We start from the raw sequence: 12615 nt of genomic DNA on the forward strand, positions 1-12615 counted from the left end.
TGTGAGCAGCATATAGTTTAATTGCATATTGATATTATAATATAATAATATTTTAACATAATTTTTCCTATATTCTATATTTGTAACATAATTATATTGTTTATATATTATTTGTATAATGATATTTCACACCTATATATTATTTTTATATTGTTATAAATTTCAAATGCATATTGCATATTGTATGAAAGGTAGAGCTTGATGAGCTCTAACTCCTCTCTATCCAAAACTTTTTCATTTGAGGACTTTTAGTGCCTAGTTGGACCTAATCTGACCTAGTCAAAATTTGAAATTTCACATTTCCACAACTACACACACGTTTTCGAAACCCGAGACGTCCCAACTCGAAAAGTCATGAATACAAAGTTTGTTCCACTCATCAAGATATACATTTCATACATAGGACATTTTTGCATTTGACAAAGCGTTTCAAAAGTGTAATTCTAAATCCACAAGTCTCACATATAGTTTCATAAAGTTTGTGTCACATTCAACACTTTGTGACTAGAGTTTACCAATCCTTTTCCATATGCCAAAATATCCTATGTATGGAATGTGTATCTTGAGGAGCTATAACAACCATGTATTCAAAAGTTTTTCATTTGAGGTCATTTAGTGCCTAGTTTGACCTAGTTTGACCAAGTCAAATTTTGGATTTTTTCTAAAAAGTCACTTTGACCGGACCCTTGGTAGCCTCAGATACAAAAGTCATGAATACAAGGTTTGTCCAGCTCATCAAGATACACATTGTGTGTAAGGGTCAACTTTTCATCTGAGAGAGTTTGGACCACTCAAAATTTGAAATTTCACATTTCCACACCTACACACACGTTTTCGAAACCCGAGACGTCCCCAACTCGAAAAGTCATGAATACAAAGTTTGTTCCACTCATCAAGATATACATTTCATACATAGGACATTTTTGCATTTGACAAAGCGTTTACATGATGAATCACAGATACAATCTAGACCGCTACTATTCTTCCTTGTCCATCAGGGCGCACCCATGGCAAAGAACTCTGTGGGATGCTTCGCTCAATATTTTTTATCTTCATAGGATGGTCCACAAAGAGGGACATTTCACTGAACTAGTTAAAATCCTCCAGATCCGATACACCGTCAACTCCAACTGCTTGTTGCTTTCCTGGAAAAACTACATGCTTCGGTTTGTCGGTACTTTTCTTCTCATTCTTAAAAAGGATCTGCTCAGCATAGAAAACCTGTGCAGCACGATTAGCAAGGATCCATGGGTCATCTTTATATCCCACCTTACTTAGATCAAGAAATCTAACCCCATAATTATCCACTGTGACATGTTTATCTTCAGCCTATTGACATCGAAACACAGGGATCTGAAATGTACCATAGTCTAGTTCCCATATGTCCTCGATGAAGCCAAAGTATGTAATAATGTCACCAGTTTTGTCATCTACGGCCTCGCATCGAACACCACTATTTTGTGTCATGCTCTTTTGGTCCTTAGACTTGGTATGAAATGTGAATCCACTTATGTCATAGGTTTGCCATGTTATGACTTGGCGTGATGGTCCAGATGCCAAAGCCTTGATGATTTGTTTCTCAATTGTTTCCCCATATGGAATGTCCTGCTCCCTTAGCCATGTGTACAACCGTTTCCTGTGTTCCTTCATTACCCAATCCTCTGTTTGCCTAGGATTATGTTCTCGAAGCTCAACCATGTGTTGTTCAATTAAATGCTCCATTATCGAGAGCTGATGTAAGATGATGTGATGTGCCTCAAGTATTGTATTGTAATCTGGTGGGATGAATGATTTTCGTCAAATCCTCCCACATCCATGTAGCCTACCCTCATGTCTTGACGGAGGCAAACCTATTGCAACCTAGTCTTTTAGGACATTATTGCAGAATGGTCCACCGGACTCAATCGCCTCTTCAGTACAATACCCCACTATCATGGACGCCTCGGGACGAGCACGAGTTGATACATAGCCATTTAGTATTGACATAAAACGCTCGTAAGTCCACATTTCATGCAGGTACATGGGACCCAGTGCCTGTATTTGTGGAACCAAGTGCACCACAAGGTGCACCATGATATCAAAGAATGATGGGGGGAAACATATCTCAAACTGTGACACTGTTTCCACTGTGAAATCCTGAAGGGATTCTAACTCATCACGGTCAATTACCTTTTGTGTGATCTTGTTGAAAAAGTAGCACAATCGTGTGACTGCCATTTTAAGAATACTGGATTTATAGCCCTTATTGCAATAGGGAGGAAAGTCGTCAGCATGACATGACAATCATGTGAGTTGTAGTTGGTGAGTGCTAGGTCTTTCATTGACACAAAACTCCGTATGCTAGAGCAGAATCCAGATGGACTTTCAATTTCTTCAACCACTCACACATCGCATGTTTCTCATCTATGTTGAGGTTGTAGCTTGCTGCTGGGAGATGGTACTTCCCATTTTCTTGAAGAACAGGATGAAGCTCTTTTTTATGCCTAACTGCACCATGTCAAAGCGTGAATTGAGTCCTTCCTTTGTCTTGGTCTTGATGTCTAGCAATGTGCCAATTAGACTTTCGAACACATTCTTCTGGACGTGCATACCATCGATCGCGTGTCGTACATCCAAGTCTTTCCAGTATGGCAAATACTCGAAGAAAATGGACTTCTTCTTGAATGTTGCCCCTGGAGTTGATTTGACATCCTTTCTTAATTTTCCATCCTTTGTCTTCTTTCCAAACACAAATTTAATGTTGCTGACTATTTTGAAAACTCTATGGCCTTTGCTATTACCTAGTGGTGCATCTGAGTTCCTTTCATCATTATTGTCAAAGTACTTATCCATCTTTTTTAGGCGGTACTTGTGTCCTTTCGATAAGAAGCGTCTGTGCCTCATGTACACTATCTTCTTAGATGCATTAAGGGACACGTAATGGGTTCCATCTATGCACACCACGCAACCAACCTTTCCCTTGATTTGCCCTGATAAAATAAAGAGAGCAGGGTAATCGTTGATAGTAACAAAAATAATTGCTCTTAGCGTGAATGAATCTTTGTGATACTCGTCCTACATTTGAACACCTTTTTCCCATAAGATTTTCATTTCCTCCATCAATGTCTCTAGGAAAACATCCATGTCAACTCTAGGTTGAACTGGTCCAGAGATAAGTAAGGTTAGCAAAAGGTATTTTTGCTTCTACATCAACCATGGAGGGAGGTTGTAGATGGTGAGAATCACCGGCCATGTGCTATGCTTGTTGCTCCTCTCAGCAAATGGATTCATTCCATCTGTACACAGTGCGAACCTAACATTCCTTGGTTCGCTGGCAAAGACTCAGTGGTTGTCATTGAAATCTTGCCACTGCTTTCCATCGGCTGGATGGTGAAGCTTGCCATCATTTTTGTGCTCGTGAGAAGCATGCCAACCCATAAGATTTGCATCCTCAGGGTTAGCAAACAAACTCCTCAGTCGATCTACCACTGGAAGGTACCATATCACCAAAGCAGGAATCTTTTTCTGCGCATAATAGTCAACCTCTTCTTTATCTTTGCTCATGGGTTTTGAACTCTGTTGGGTGTTCTTTTGGGCCTTCTTTCGCTTCTTCCCTGCATTACACATGGAGGCAGCACAATCCTCTCGATAGTCTTTGTTTGTCTTGTACCGACTTGCACCACACTTTGGACAACTATCCAAGTCCTTGTAATCATCACCTCGGTACAGGATACAATGATTTCTGCACGCATGGATCTTCTCGACACCCATAGTCAGCGGACTGATCAGCTTCTTTGCATAGTATGTGTTAGCAGGAACTTTGTTCTCCTTTGGAAGCATATCGCCGATAATACTTAAGAACGCATCGAATCCAGCATCGGACAAACCATACCTGGCTTTTGCCATCAACAGTTTTGGCACAGCTCGTAACGTTGTGTACTCTTTGGTACAACCTTTAGACTCATCATACAAAGGCTCTTCTGCTGCCTTCTTCAAGGCCTCCGTCCCTTTCATTAACAACATTGATGGTTCAGTATGACGACGCAACATTGCCTCCAAGAATTCAGCATCTTCTGCAGCCGTATCATTTGGTAAGACATGAGTTCTTGCACCATCATTTCCCCCAGCAGATCCACCAGCGGTAACATTTGGCACAACATGTTCACTCTGGGGTATGTCGTCGAAAAACTGATTAGCAGGCATGCCTGGACCATCGGTGTCGATGTGTGCTGGGTCCCCAACTGTATAAGGCGCTGAGCTACCCTCTCCATGCTTTGTCCAAATCAAGTAATCCTTCATAAATCCTCGACAGACTAGATGAGAAATGATTACTTCAGTATCTTCAAATAGAAGAATATTTCTGCAGTCGTAGCATGGACAATATATATGCTTCGTCTTTGTTCTCAAAGCATGGTTCTTAGCGGCATCAACAAACCTATGCACCTCAGGTATATGATGGATCTAGTCTTGATAAGTTATACATCCATAAGGACCTCTCCATCATGACCTGTTGAAAAGTTAGTAAATTAATTCAAATATTGTCTACGAATATTTGTTATTAAAAATAAAAGAAGACCAAACAATTAAATCAAATTGAAAAAGGAATCATGGAAATGGTGAGAGGAGAGGCAACATCTTAAACAAGAGGACACAAAAATGCTTATCGCGTAATTAAATCAAATTTACAAAAAAATAACATCCTAAACAATATAATTTTAAAAACTAAAAAGAAAACTTACCTTTCTTAGCCACCTCCACCTCCTTCCAAGAAATGAAGATGAAAACCTCAAACCTTGTATTTTGACCTGTTGAAAAGTTAGTACATTAATTGAAATATTGTCTACGAATATCTGTCATCAAAAATAAAAGAACACCTAACAATTAAATCAAATTGAAAAAGTAAAACAAGTATCAAAACTAAAGACAAAACCATAAATATATATCTTTATATCACTAAAATAAATTTGACAAGGTACAAAAACAATGTTGATTGAAACTAAATATATTATATCACTAAAAAATTTGAGAAGGAAACATGGAAATGGTGAGAGGTGAGGCAACATCTGAAGCAACCTCATATATAAAAAATGCTTATCGCATAATTAAATCAAATTTACATAAAAAATAACATCCTAAACAATATAATTTTAAAAACTAAAAAGAAAACTTATCTTTCTCTCCCAAGCATGGAAACACCATTCATGGAAAATACTACATATATATTTCTTGGATTCACAAATTAGAGAAGTAAACACAAAAACAAGATAGGAGAGACATCATATATCCATATTAAGCAACTTTATTTGAGCCAAATAGACCATACCTAGCTATTCTACTCTCTCTCTCTCTCATGGTGAAACCCTAGATCCAAAAAGTAGCTCAAATTGAGAAAGAGGGCACAAAAAGAGGCATTAGAGGCATCAACTAACCTTTCTTAGCCACCTCCTTCCAAGAAATGAAGATCAACCCCCCCCCCTTGTATTTTGGAAAAACTGGACCTCCAAGATGTGCTCCAATGGAATGTGGCTGCTACCTACAGTTCTGCCCGAGGAGGAAGAAGGGGTTATGGGGTATTTATAGGAAGATAAATCACAGGAGGTTTGTTATGTGAACCGCCTGTGTAAATCCATTAACACAGGCGATTCACAAAACACTATCGCCTGTGTAAATGGACCATTTACACAGGCGGTTTTGTTACAATAACCGTCTGTACTGAGCCTTTTATACAGGCGGTTTTCAATTCTAGCCGTACAAATTTTCAACACAGGCACATTATAACTAAAACCGCCTGTAGAAATATTTTACCCCCACCGGCTTAGAACCTCTGTGTACTAGTGATCAAAGCAATTGGCAGCGCATGAACAAGAGTTTCTGGAGTTGCATGATCTACAGACGGCGCACAAGCAGGTTGACTTTATCGTGTGCGAGTGGTGGGGTAGTTGACAAGGCTTTCAAGTGGCGTAGTCGTGCACGGGCAGTGTACAGCGGCGGCGGCAACATACGGCGGATTTTCACAGCACGTGCGGGAGGCATGTGCTATGTTGACGTGTGTGCTGCAGCGAGGAGCAAGCGCGTGGGTGATGTGCATGGTGTGTGTGGAGCGAGGACGTGGTCGTACATAAGGTATGTGATTTTTCAACGATCTGTGGCAGGCAGATGGCGTCGATGGCATCCAAATTTGAGGTGACGAGGTTTGATGGCACCGGGAACTTGGGGCTATGGCAGACGACAGTGTAGGATCTGTTGGCTCAACGGAGTATCTCGAAGGTGCTCAGTGGGATTATGTTGGAGAAGGTAGATGATGACAAGTGGGAGGAGATGCAGGTGCAGGCTTGTACGACCATCAGGTTGTCTCTCTAATCAGATCATGTACCATGTCATGGATGAAACTTCGCCAAAGAAAAATTGGAACAAGTTGGCCAGTCAGTTCATGTCCAAGATGGTGACTTAGAAGTTGTATCTAAAGCAGATTTTATTTGGCTCGAAGATGCAGGAGGGGGCAGATCTTGCAGAGCACATCAATGTCTTTAATCAATTGGTTGTTGATGTTATGAAGAGTGATGATGAAGACAGTGCTATTATTTTATGTGTTCATTGCCGAGGTCTTATGAGCACTTGGTTACTACGCTGACATATGGGAAGGAAGACATCAAGGTGGAGGACATTGTTGCTGCGTTACTTGCTCATGATCAAAGGAGGAATAATGTAATGAAAGAGTCTTTTGGTGATGCTTTCCAAGTCAAGGGTGATCGTAATGTGGAAGATAAGAGGGGTAACAAGAAGAAGGTGCCACAGTGCTATAAGTGCAAGGGTTGGGGACATGTAAAGAGAGACTATCCAGAACTAAAGAAGGATAGAGGATCCATAAGTGTTGTGATTGCCAACAAGAAGAAAGATGACTCAGATAGCAATGGTGACATTCTCACGATGTCAAGTGAAAAGTCTTGTGAAGCGTGGTTGTTAGATTCAGCTAGCTTGTTCCATGCAACATCAAAGGAGTTATTCTTGTCATACACTGAGAAAGAAAATGGTTTTGCTTACTTAGGAGATGGTTTAGGCTATCTTGCTGCAGGAGAGGGCGACATCAGGTTCAAGTTGTATGATCGTAAAGATATACTACTTAAGGTTGTGAAGCATGTGCCATGGCTAACGAGAAATTTGATTTCGCTTGGTTTATTGCATGAAGAAGGCTGGTTCTATCAGGCAGTTCCTGATAAGAAGACCTTAAGTGTCATGCATGGAGGCAAGACAGACATGATTGGTAAGAAGTCAAGTGCACACCAATACAAGCTGAAAGGAAGTGTTATTGAAGGTGGAGTCATAGATGGCAATGCAAATGTGACGGTGTTCTATCCAGATGGTCATGCGGCTGTGGGATCAGCCTTATGCCATTCTAGGTGAGCGACGGAAGAGATGACTCAATTCCGGGTACATGGAGGTTCGTGCATGGATGGCTTCAAGATGGCGTGCATATTCGACAAGGTGGAGTTTGTTAGATATGTGTCGTATATATGTACAATTGGTTACGTTGGATTTGAGTTCTATTAGGGCTAGGATAGAGTTAGAGTCGAACTCTGTGTCCTAGGGGGCCATAAATATGAGGCCACCCTTGTTGTAACCATGAGACGATTTGGCGGCTAGTTTGGGTGGCAGCGAGGCCACAGGATCGCCGGATGACGGTGTAGCTACTGTTTATGGGAGGAGCGCCCATAGTCATTGCCCCAAGGATTAAGCATATCACCGAACCTCGTTAAAAAAACATGCCTCGATGTCATTCTTGTTTGCGTATTTTCTTCTATGTTGATTATGCTTCCGCGTTTATCGGTTAATAGATCCATTTGGGACTGGAACTAACCGTGCATTCTAATAGCCTTTGCTGTGGTGAGCTCTCACTACCTCGACATCAATCTACCGGTGGTTAGCGTAGGCTATGTTGTCGGTCATGATGAAGATGAGGTACGCGAGGAGGTCTAGAAGCTCACCGATGTCGTGAAGGTTCCTGGAGACACTTTGGCCAGCTTCTTCGATTCTGAAGTGGCACTCCCTCCCCTTAATCTGTTGGAGCCTGAGAGAAGTGGGCCGTAGAGCACCTATAATAACTTAGTTTGTTTTCGTAAATTTAGGCGGCCAGTGAGGCACTCTTTTGCAGACTTGATATGTATATGTATGAGTATTTCTCCTAAGTCTTGCATTTGCTTTTCCCCATAGAATCATCCTAGCCTCGGCAACTCGAGGCAAGGTGGATTACTAAGGTTCTAATCTTTGGTTACAGTGTTACAAGCCCAGGTCATTTCCATACTCCTTAGTGTTTCAAACCCTCCACGGGACTCGCCTAAGAACCGAACAAAAACATCTCCCTAGTCCTAAGGGAGTTTGTAGAAAAGGTCTAAGCCCATGGGTGTGGACAGTTTCAGGCTCATTCGACCTTAAGTCCAGTGGGACGATATGAGATTTTTAGTTTTTTAGGAACAAGAAGGATAGCTTTGGTCGGAAGACTCTAAACTAAGAAAACTTTTGCGATAGAATTGGAAGGGGGTCCCCCCATGTAGCCCACAAGGGAGGCTTGGGTTTTGCTCAAGCTGAGCCGAGACTCGCTCTTGAGAATAAAAAGAAATCTCATTTTGCATAGAGTTTATTCGTTCATTGCTTTCTATTGATGCAAAAGTGGATCTGCAAACATAAAGGGCTAATACCCGATTCAAACGTTGAGGCGTGCCAGCTGATTTGATCTAACAGTCAACAAAGGTGAAACTTAAATACTTTGATCCCGACAGCAGTGATGCGCCCGGATGCCACGGCCAAGAAGTATTAACGCGGAACTCGTGAATTCATCGAGTATTGCTCGTTGAATCCTCGATAACTCGTAAACAAAAGAAAATATGCGAGTTGACGAAGTCGTCGAAAAGTAGATGTAAAAATAGATGTAGAACTTGTGTATGATATTGATTGATTGATCCTCTTACATTGCTACTAGGCCTATATTTATACTCTGTCCTAAAGAGTTAAAACCATGTATGTCTAGGATTTAATTCGAAACCAAATAGGACTCTTACATAAGGCAAACTCTAACAAATATGAAAAATAACCACCTATCTATCCTGGTGATCAGCATATCACCGTTGCCTTCCTAGCAACTCCCACGCCTCCCTTCATCGTCATAGGCATACTCCCTATATCCTTAACAACTCCCATACCTTTCCTCATCGGTATCAGCAAACATCAACATCAGGAACTAATCGGTAATAATCAGCGGCTATTGTCAAGCTTAGCAACATCTTCCACCCATCATCCGGTCATCGGCATCATCTGCTATCGGCAATCTTCTTACCGGCTAAACACAACACCTCCTTGATTGCCGATCAAGTTTTTCTGACTATCTCGACTTGTGCCAAAAAACTTTGTCAACACTTTCTTAAGACAAATAACAAGTACAAAGCTCTTTTTACAAACTAAGGGTAGAAGCAACGTAGCTGCTATATGTTCCAGGCGTTGGTGCAGACTCCCTCTCTTCATTGGAAAGCTTGTAAGTGCCAGGTCGGAGCACTTTGGCAGCGACGAAAGGTCCTTCCTAGGGAGGAGTGAGCTTGTGGCGGCCTTTGTTGCTTTGTCTGAGCCTCAGCATCAACTCACCAACTCTGAAGGATCAGCCTCGGACTCATCGAGCGTGGTAGCGTCGGAGAGCTTGTTGGTACTTGCTCGAGTGTAGAAGGGCCACGTCTCTAGCCTCGTCCAGCTGGTCTAGAGCATCTTCCTAGATGGTTTTGTAGTTGTTCTCGTTGTATGCTTGTATCCTTGGAGATCCGTACTCTAGGTCTATGGGGAGGATGGCCTCAGAGCCATAGACCATAAAGAACAGAGTGTACCCTGTGGCTCAGCTCTGGCGGGGTCCTCAGACTCCAAACGACAGCAGGGAGCTCCTTGAGCCACTTCTTTCCAAACTTATTCAACCGGTTGAAGATCCTAGGCTTCAGACCTTGGAGGATCATGCCATTGGCATGCTCTTCCTGCCCATTGGTCTTTGGATGGGCCACTACTGCCCAATCCAAACATATGTGGTGTCTGTCGGAGAAGTCCAAGAATTTTCTCAAGGTGAACTACGTGCCATTGTCTGTGATGATGGAGTTAGGCACCCAAAATCGATGGATAATATTTGTGAAGAACATCGCGGCTTGTTCGGACTTGATTTTTATGATGGGGTGGACTTCGATCCACTTAGAGAATTTGTCGATAGCAACCAGTAGGTGGGTGAAGCCCTCGGGCACCATCTATAGATGCCAGACGAGGTCGAGGCCCCAGACGGCGAAGGGCTAGGTGATGGGGATCGTCTGTAGGGCCTGAGCCAGGAGATGGGTCTGCCGCATGGAGAACTGGCAACCCTCACATGTCCGGACGATCTTTGTGGCGTCTGCCATGGTGGTAGGCTAGTAGAAAGCCTGTCAGAAGGCGTTCCCTACCAGCATTCGAGGCACTGCGTGATGGCCGCAAGCCCCCGACACTACAAGAAGAGTGTGGCTTTTTGACGTTCTATTATGTCACAATATATACAACTTATGTCATTACTTTAATTTTTTGATATCTAGGTGATGAAAATCCAAATGTCAAAAAGCCACAATCATAAAATTATTATAGGACGTCTGTTTTGCTTAACGTCATAAGTATATGACGTCTTATTTCAGTGTCATATAATTGTATGACACTGGTTTAGTGTCATTAAATCCTACACTACTAGAACTTTCCTGTCGAAGTAAAATCGATGGTCAAATAGCAAAACCCGACAGAAAATTTGCTAAACTAATTCAGATGAAGAGATCATATTCCACGAGGCACACATGACTAGATTCTTCAAATGACAAATATAATACAATCAATCCATGTTGTATCAAGTTCAAAAATGGCACCAACAGTTAGGAATATCACAAGTAGTGGCACAAACCAACTTTGCCTCGAAACAGTAAGAATCTACTCTAATCTATATAATATATTGAATCTTCACACCACTGATTTAGCCTATCCTGCACGGTGCATCTTCGTAAGGTTGATCCGGGGTTTGAAGAAAACCTATAGAAGTATAGAAGACATGCATCAGCTAGATTTCATTATGCCATTAATGATCATACAAATGGTCCAACTTCTCAAGTACAAGTAAATACTAAGTGAATGATTTCTAGAAAATCAACTGATCTTATTTCAATTTTCACTAAGCAAGACAATCACTAATTATTGGAGCCAAACTGAATCTTGGACACATACAAATTATCAAACAATTTAACAGAAATAATATGAGAATTAAATAATCTACTGATCTCATAAAATTAGGTGTTCAGATTAAAAATTTGAAATGGAGATTCCACACTACCAAGAATGCATTAACCCATTTTAATATCATAGAAACATGTTCGGAGCTCATATAAACATGCTCATGGCAGCAAAATGAACATAAGTTCATAGAAACACACTCAGATTTGCAGACAACTAATAATAACAACTTGCTCGTATGTACAAATACTTCTCGACCAATGTCAACCTCAAATCACAGCAACAAGAAATGCAAAATAATGGAAAAAGTTACAATAAAGTAACACGGCTGACAGAAATTAGCATACTTAGCAGTATATTAGATTCAATACAGAGAGAATAATAGCAGCTAATCACCTACGAACATGTATACAGTTCTACTGAACTTACAGATAAAGTTTGTGCATTCCACCTCATTTATATCACTAAATCATGACGCAACTATATTTCAAACGTGAAGGAACAACCAGATTTCACATTTGTCCACCTGTTATTCAGGTTTCTAGTTTACTCCTACGTGATAAAACTATATGCAGCATACTGTGATTACCATTGTTGAGAGAAACTTACATAAATAAATATGGAACCTAGCAATCGACCAGTGAGTAGCGGCAGCCCTGATGGGAGAAAAAGCAAATATAAAACCTACACTAGCTAATAAAGAATGTGCAAACAAATTTTAGTTCTACTTCTATAGCATGAAGAATGAACAAAAATCATAAAGCGGACAACAGGGAGGAGAGGGATATACGAAGATTGCATAACCACATGGACGAGTGGATCTGAAAAAAAGCATCCTGCATCCCGTGGACTACCAGAACGCAGATCACATGACAGAGTCACTGGCACATCCTCCTTCTTGCACAAATCTCAGCAGAGCATCACGAGGAACGGCCCATGGGAATCGAATCGACGCAAGCAGCGTCCTACGGGATAAATAATCCATGGAGGAGTGGAAGAGACAGAGGTGGCGCCAGGCGGTCGAAGACGAGGCGGAGTACCAGGAGGCGCGGGCAGCAAGTCGTCGCAGGCACCATGGCCGGAGCCAAATCCATAGGATCCGGCATGGTTGGGGCCCAAACCACCACGGCCGGGGTTGGATCCGCCGTGGCTAGATTTGGATCCGCTGGATCCACCATGGCTGGCGCGGGGAGGCTGTATGGAGCGGGCATGGGGAGGTCACCGTCGTTGGAGGCCCTGGATCCGTGTGCCGCCGACCCACCCACGCCGCTAGCCAGCAGGTGCGTCGCTGCCTCGTCCTATCCGCCAGCGTGCCCCTAAACCCTAAACCATGCAGAAGGGGAGGAGGCAGAGGGGAAGGAGGCAAAGGGGTAGGAGGCT

At 42.0% G+C, this 12615-nt stretch overlaps 1 long non-coding RNA gene across 1 annotated transcript; it reads right to left on the reverse strand.

Annotated features, from left to right (window-relative positions):
* Positions 1-10813: 10813 nt before the first annotated feature.
* On the reverse strand, positions 10814-12243 carry LOC110431544. Its single transcript, XR_002448972.1, has 2 exons — positions 12040-12243; positions 10814-11037 (listed from the first exon to the last, which is right to left on the reverse strand). It is a non-coding gene; the product is annotated as an uncharacterized LOC110431544 (long non-coding RNA).
* Positions 12244-12615: the final 372 nt, after the last annotated feature.

Source organism: Sorghum bicolor, unplaced genomic scaffold, assembly GCF_000003195.3.
Source record: "Sorghum bicolor cultivar BTx623 unplaced genomic scaffold, Sorghum_bicolor_NCBIv3 super_142, whole genome shotgun sequence".
Classification (NCBI taxonomy): domain Eukaryota; kingdom Viridiplantae; phylum Streptophyta; class Magnoliopsida; order Poales; family Poaceae; genus Sorghum; species Sorghum bicolor.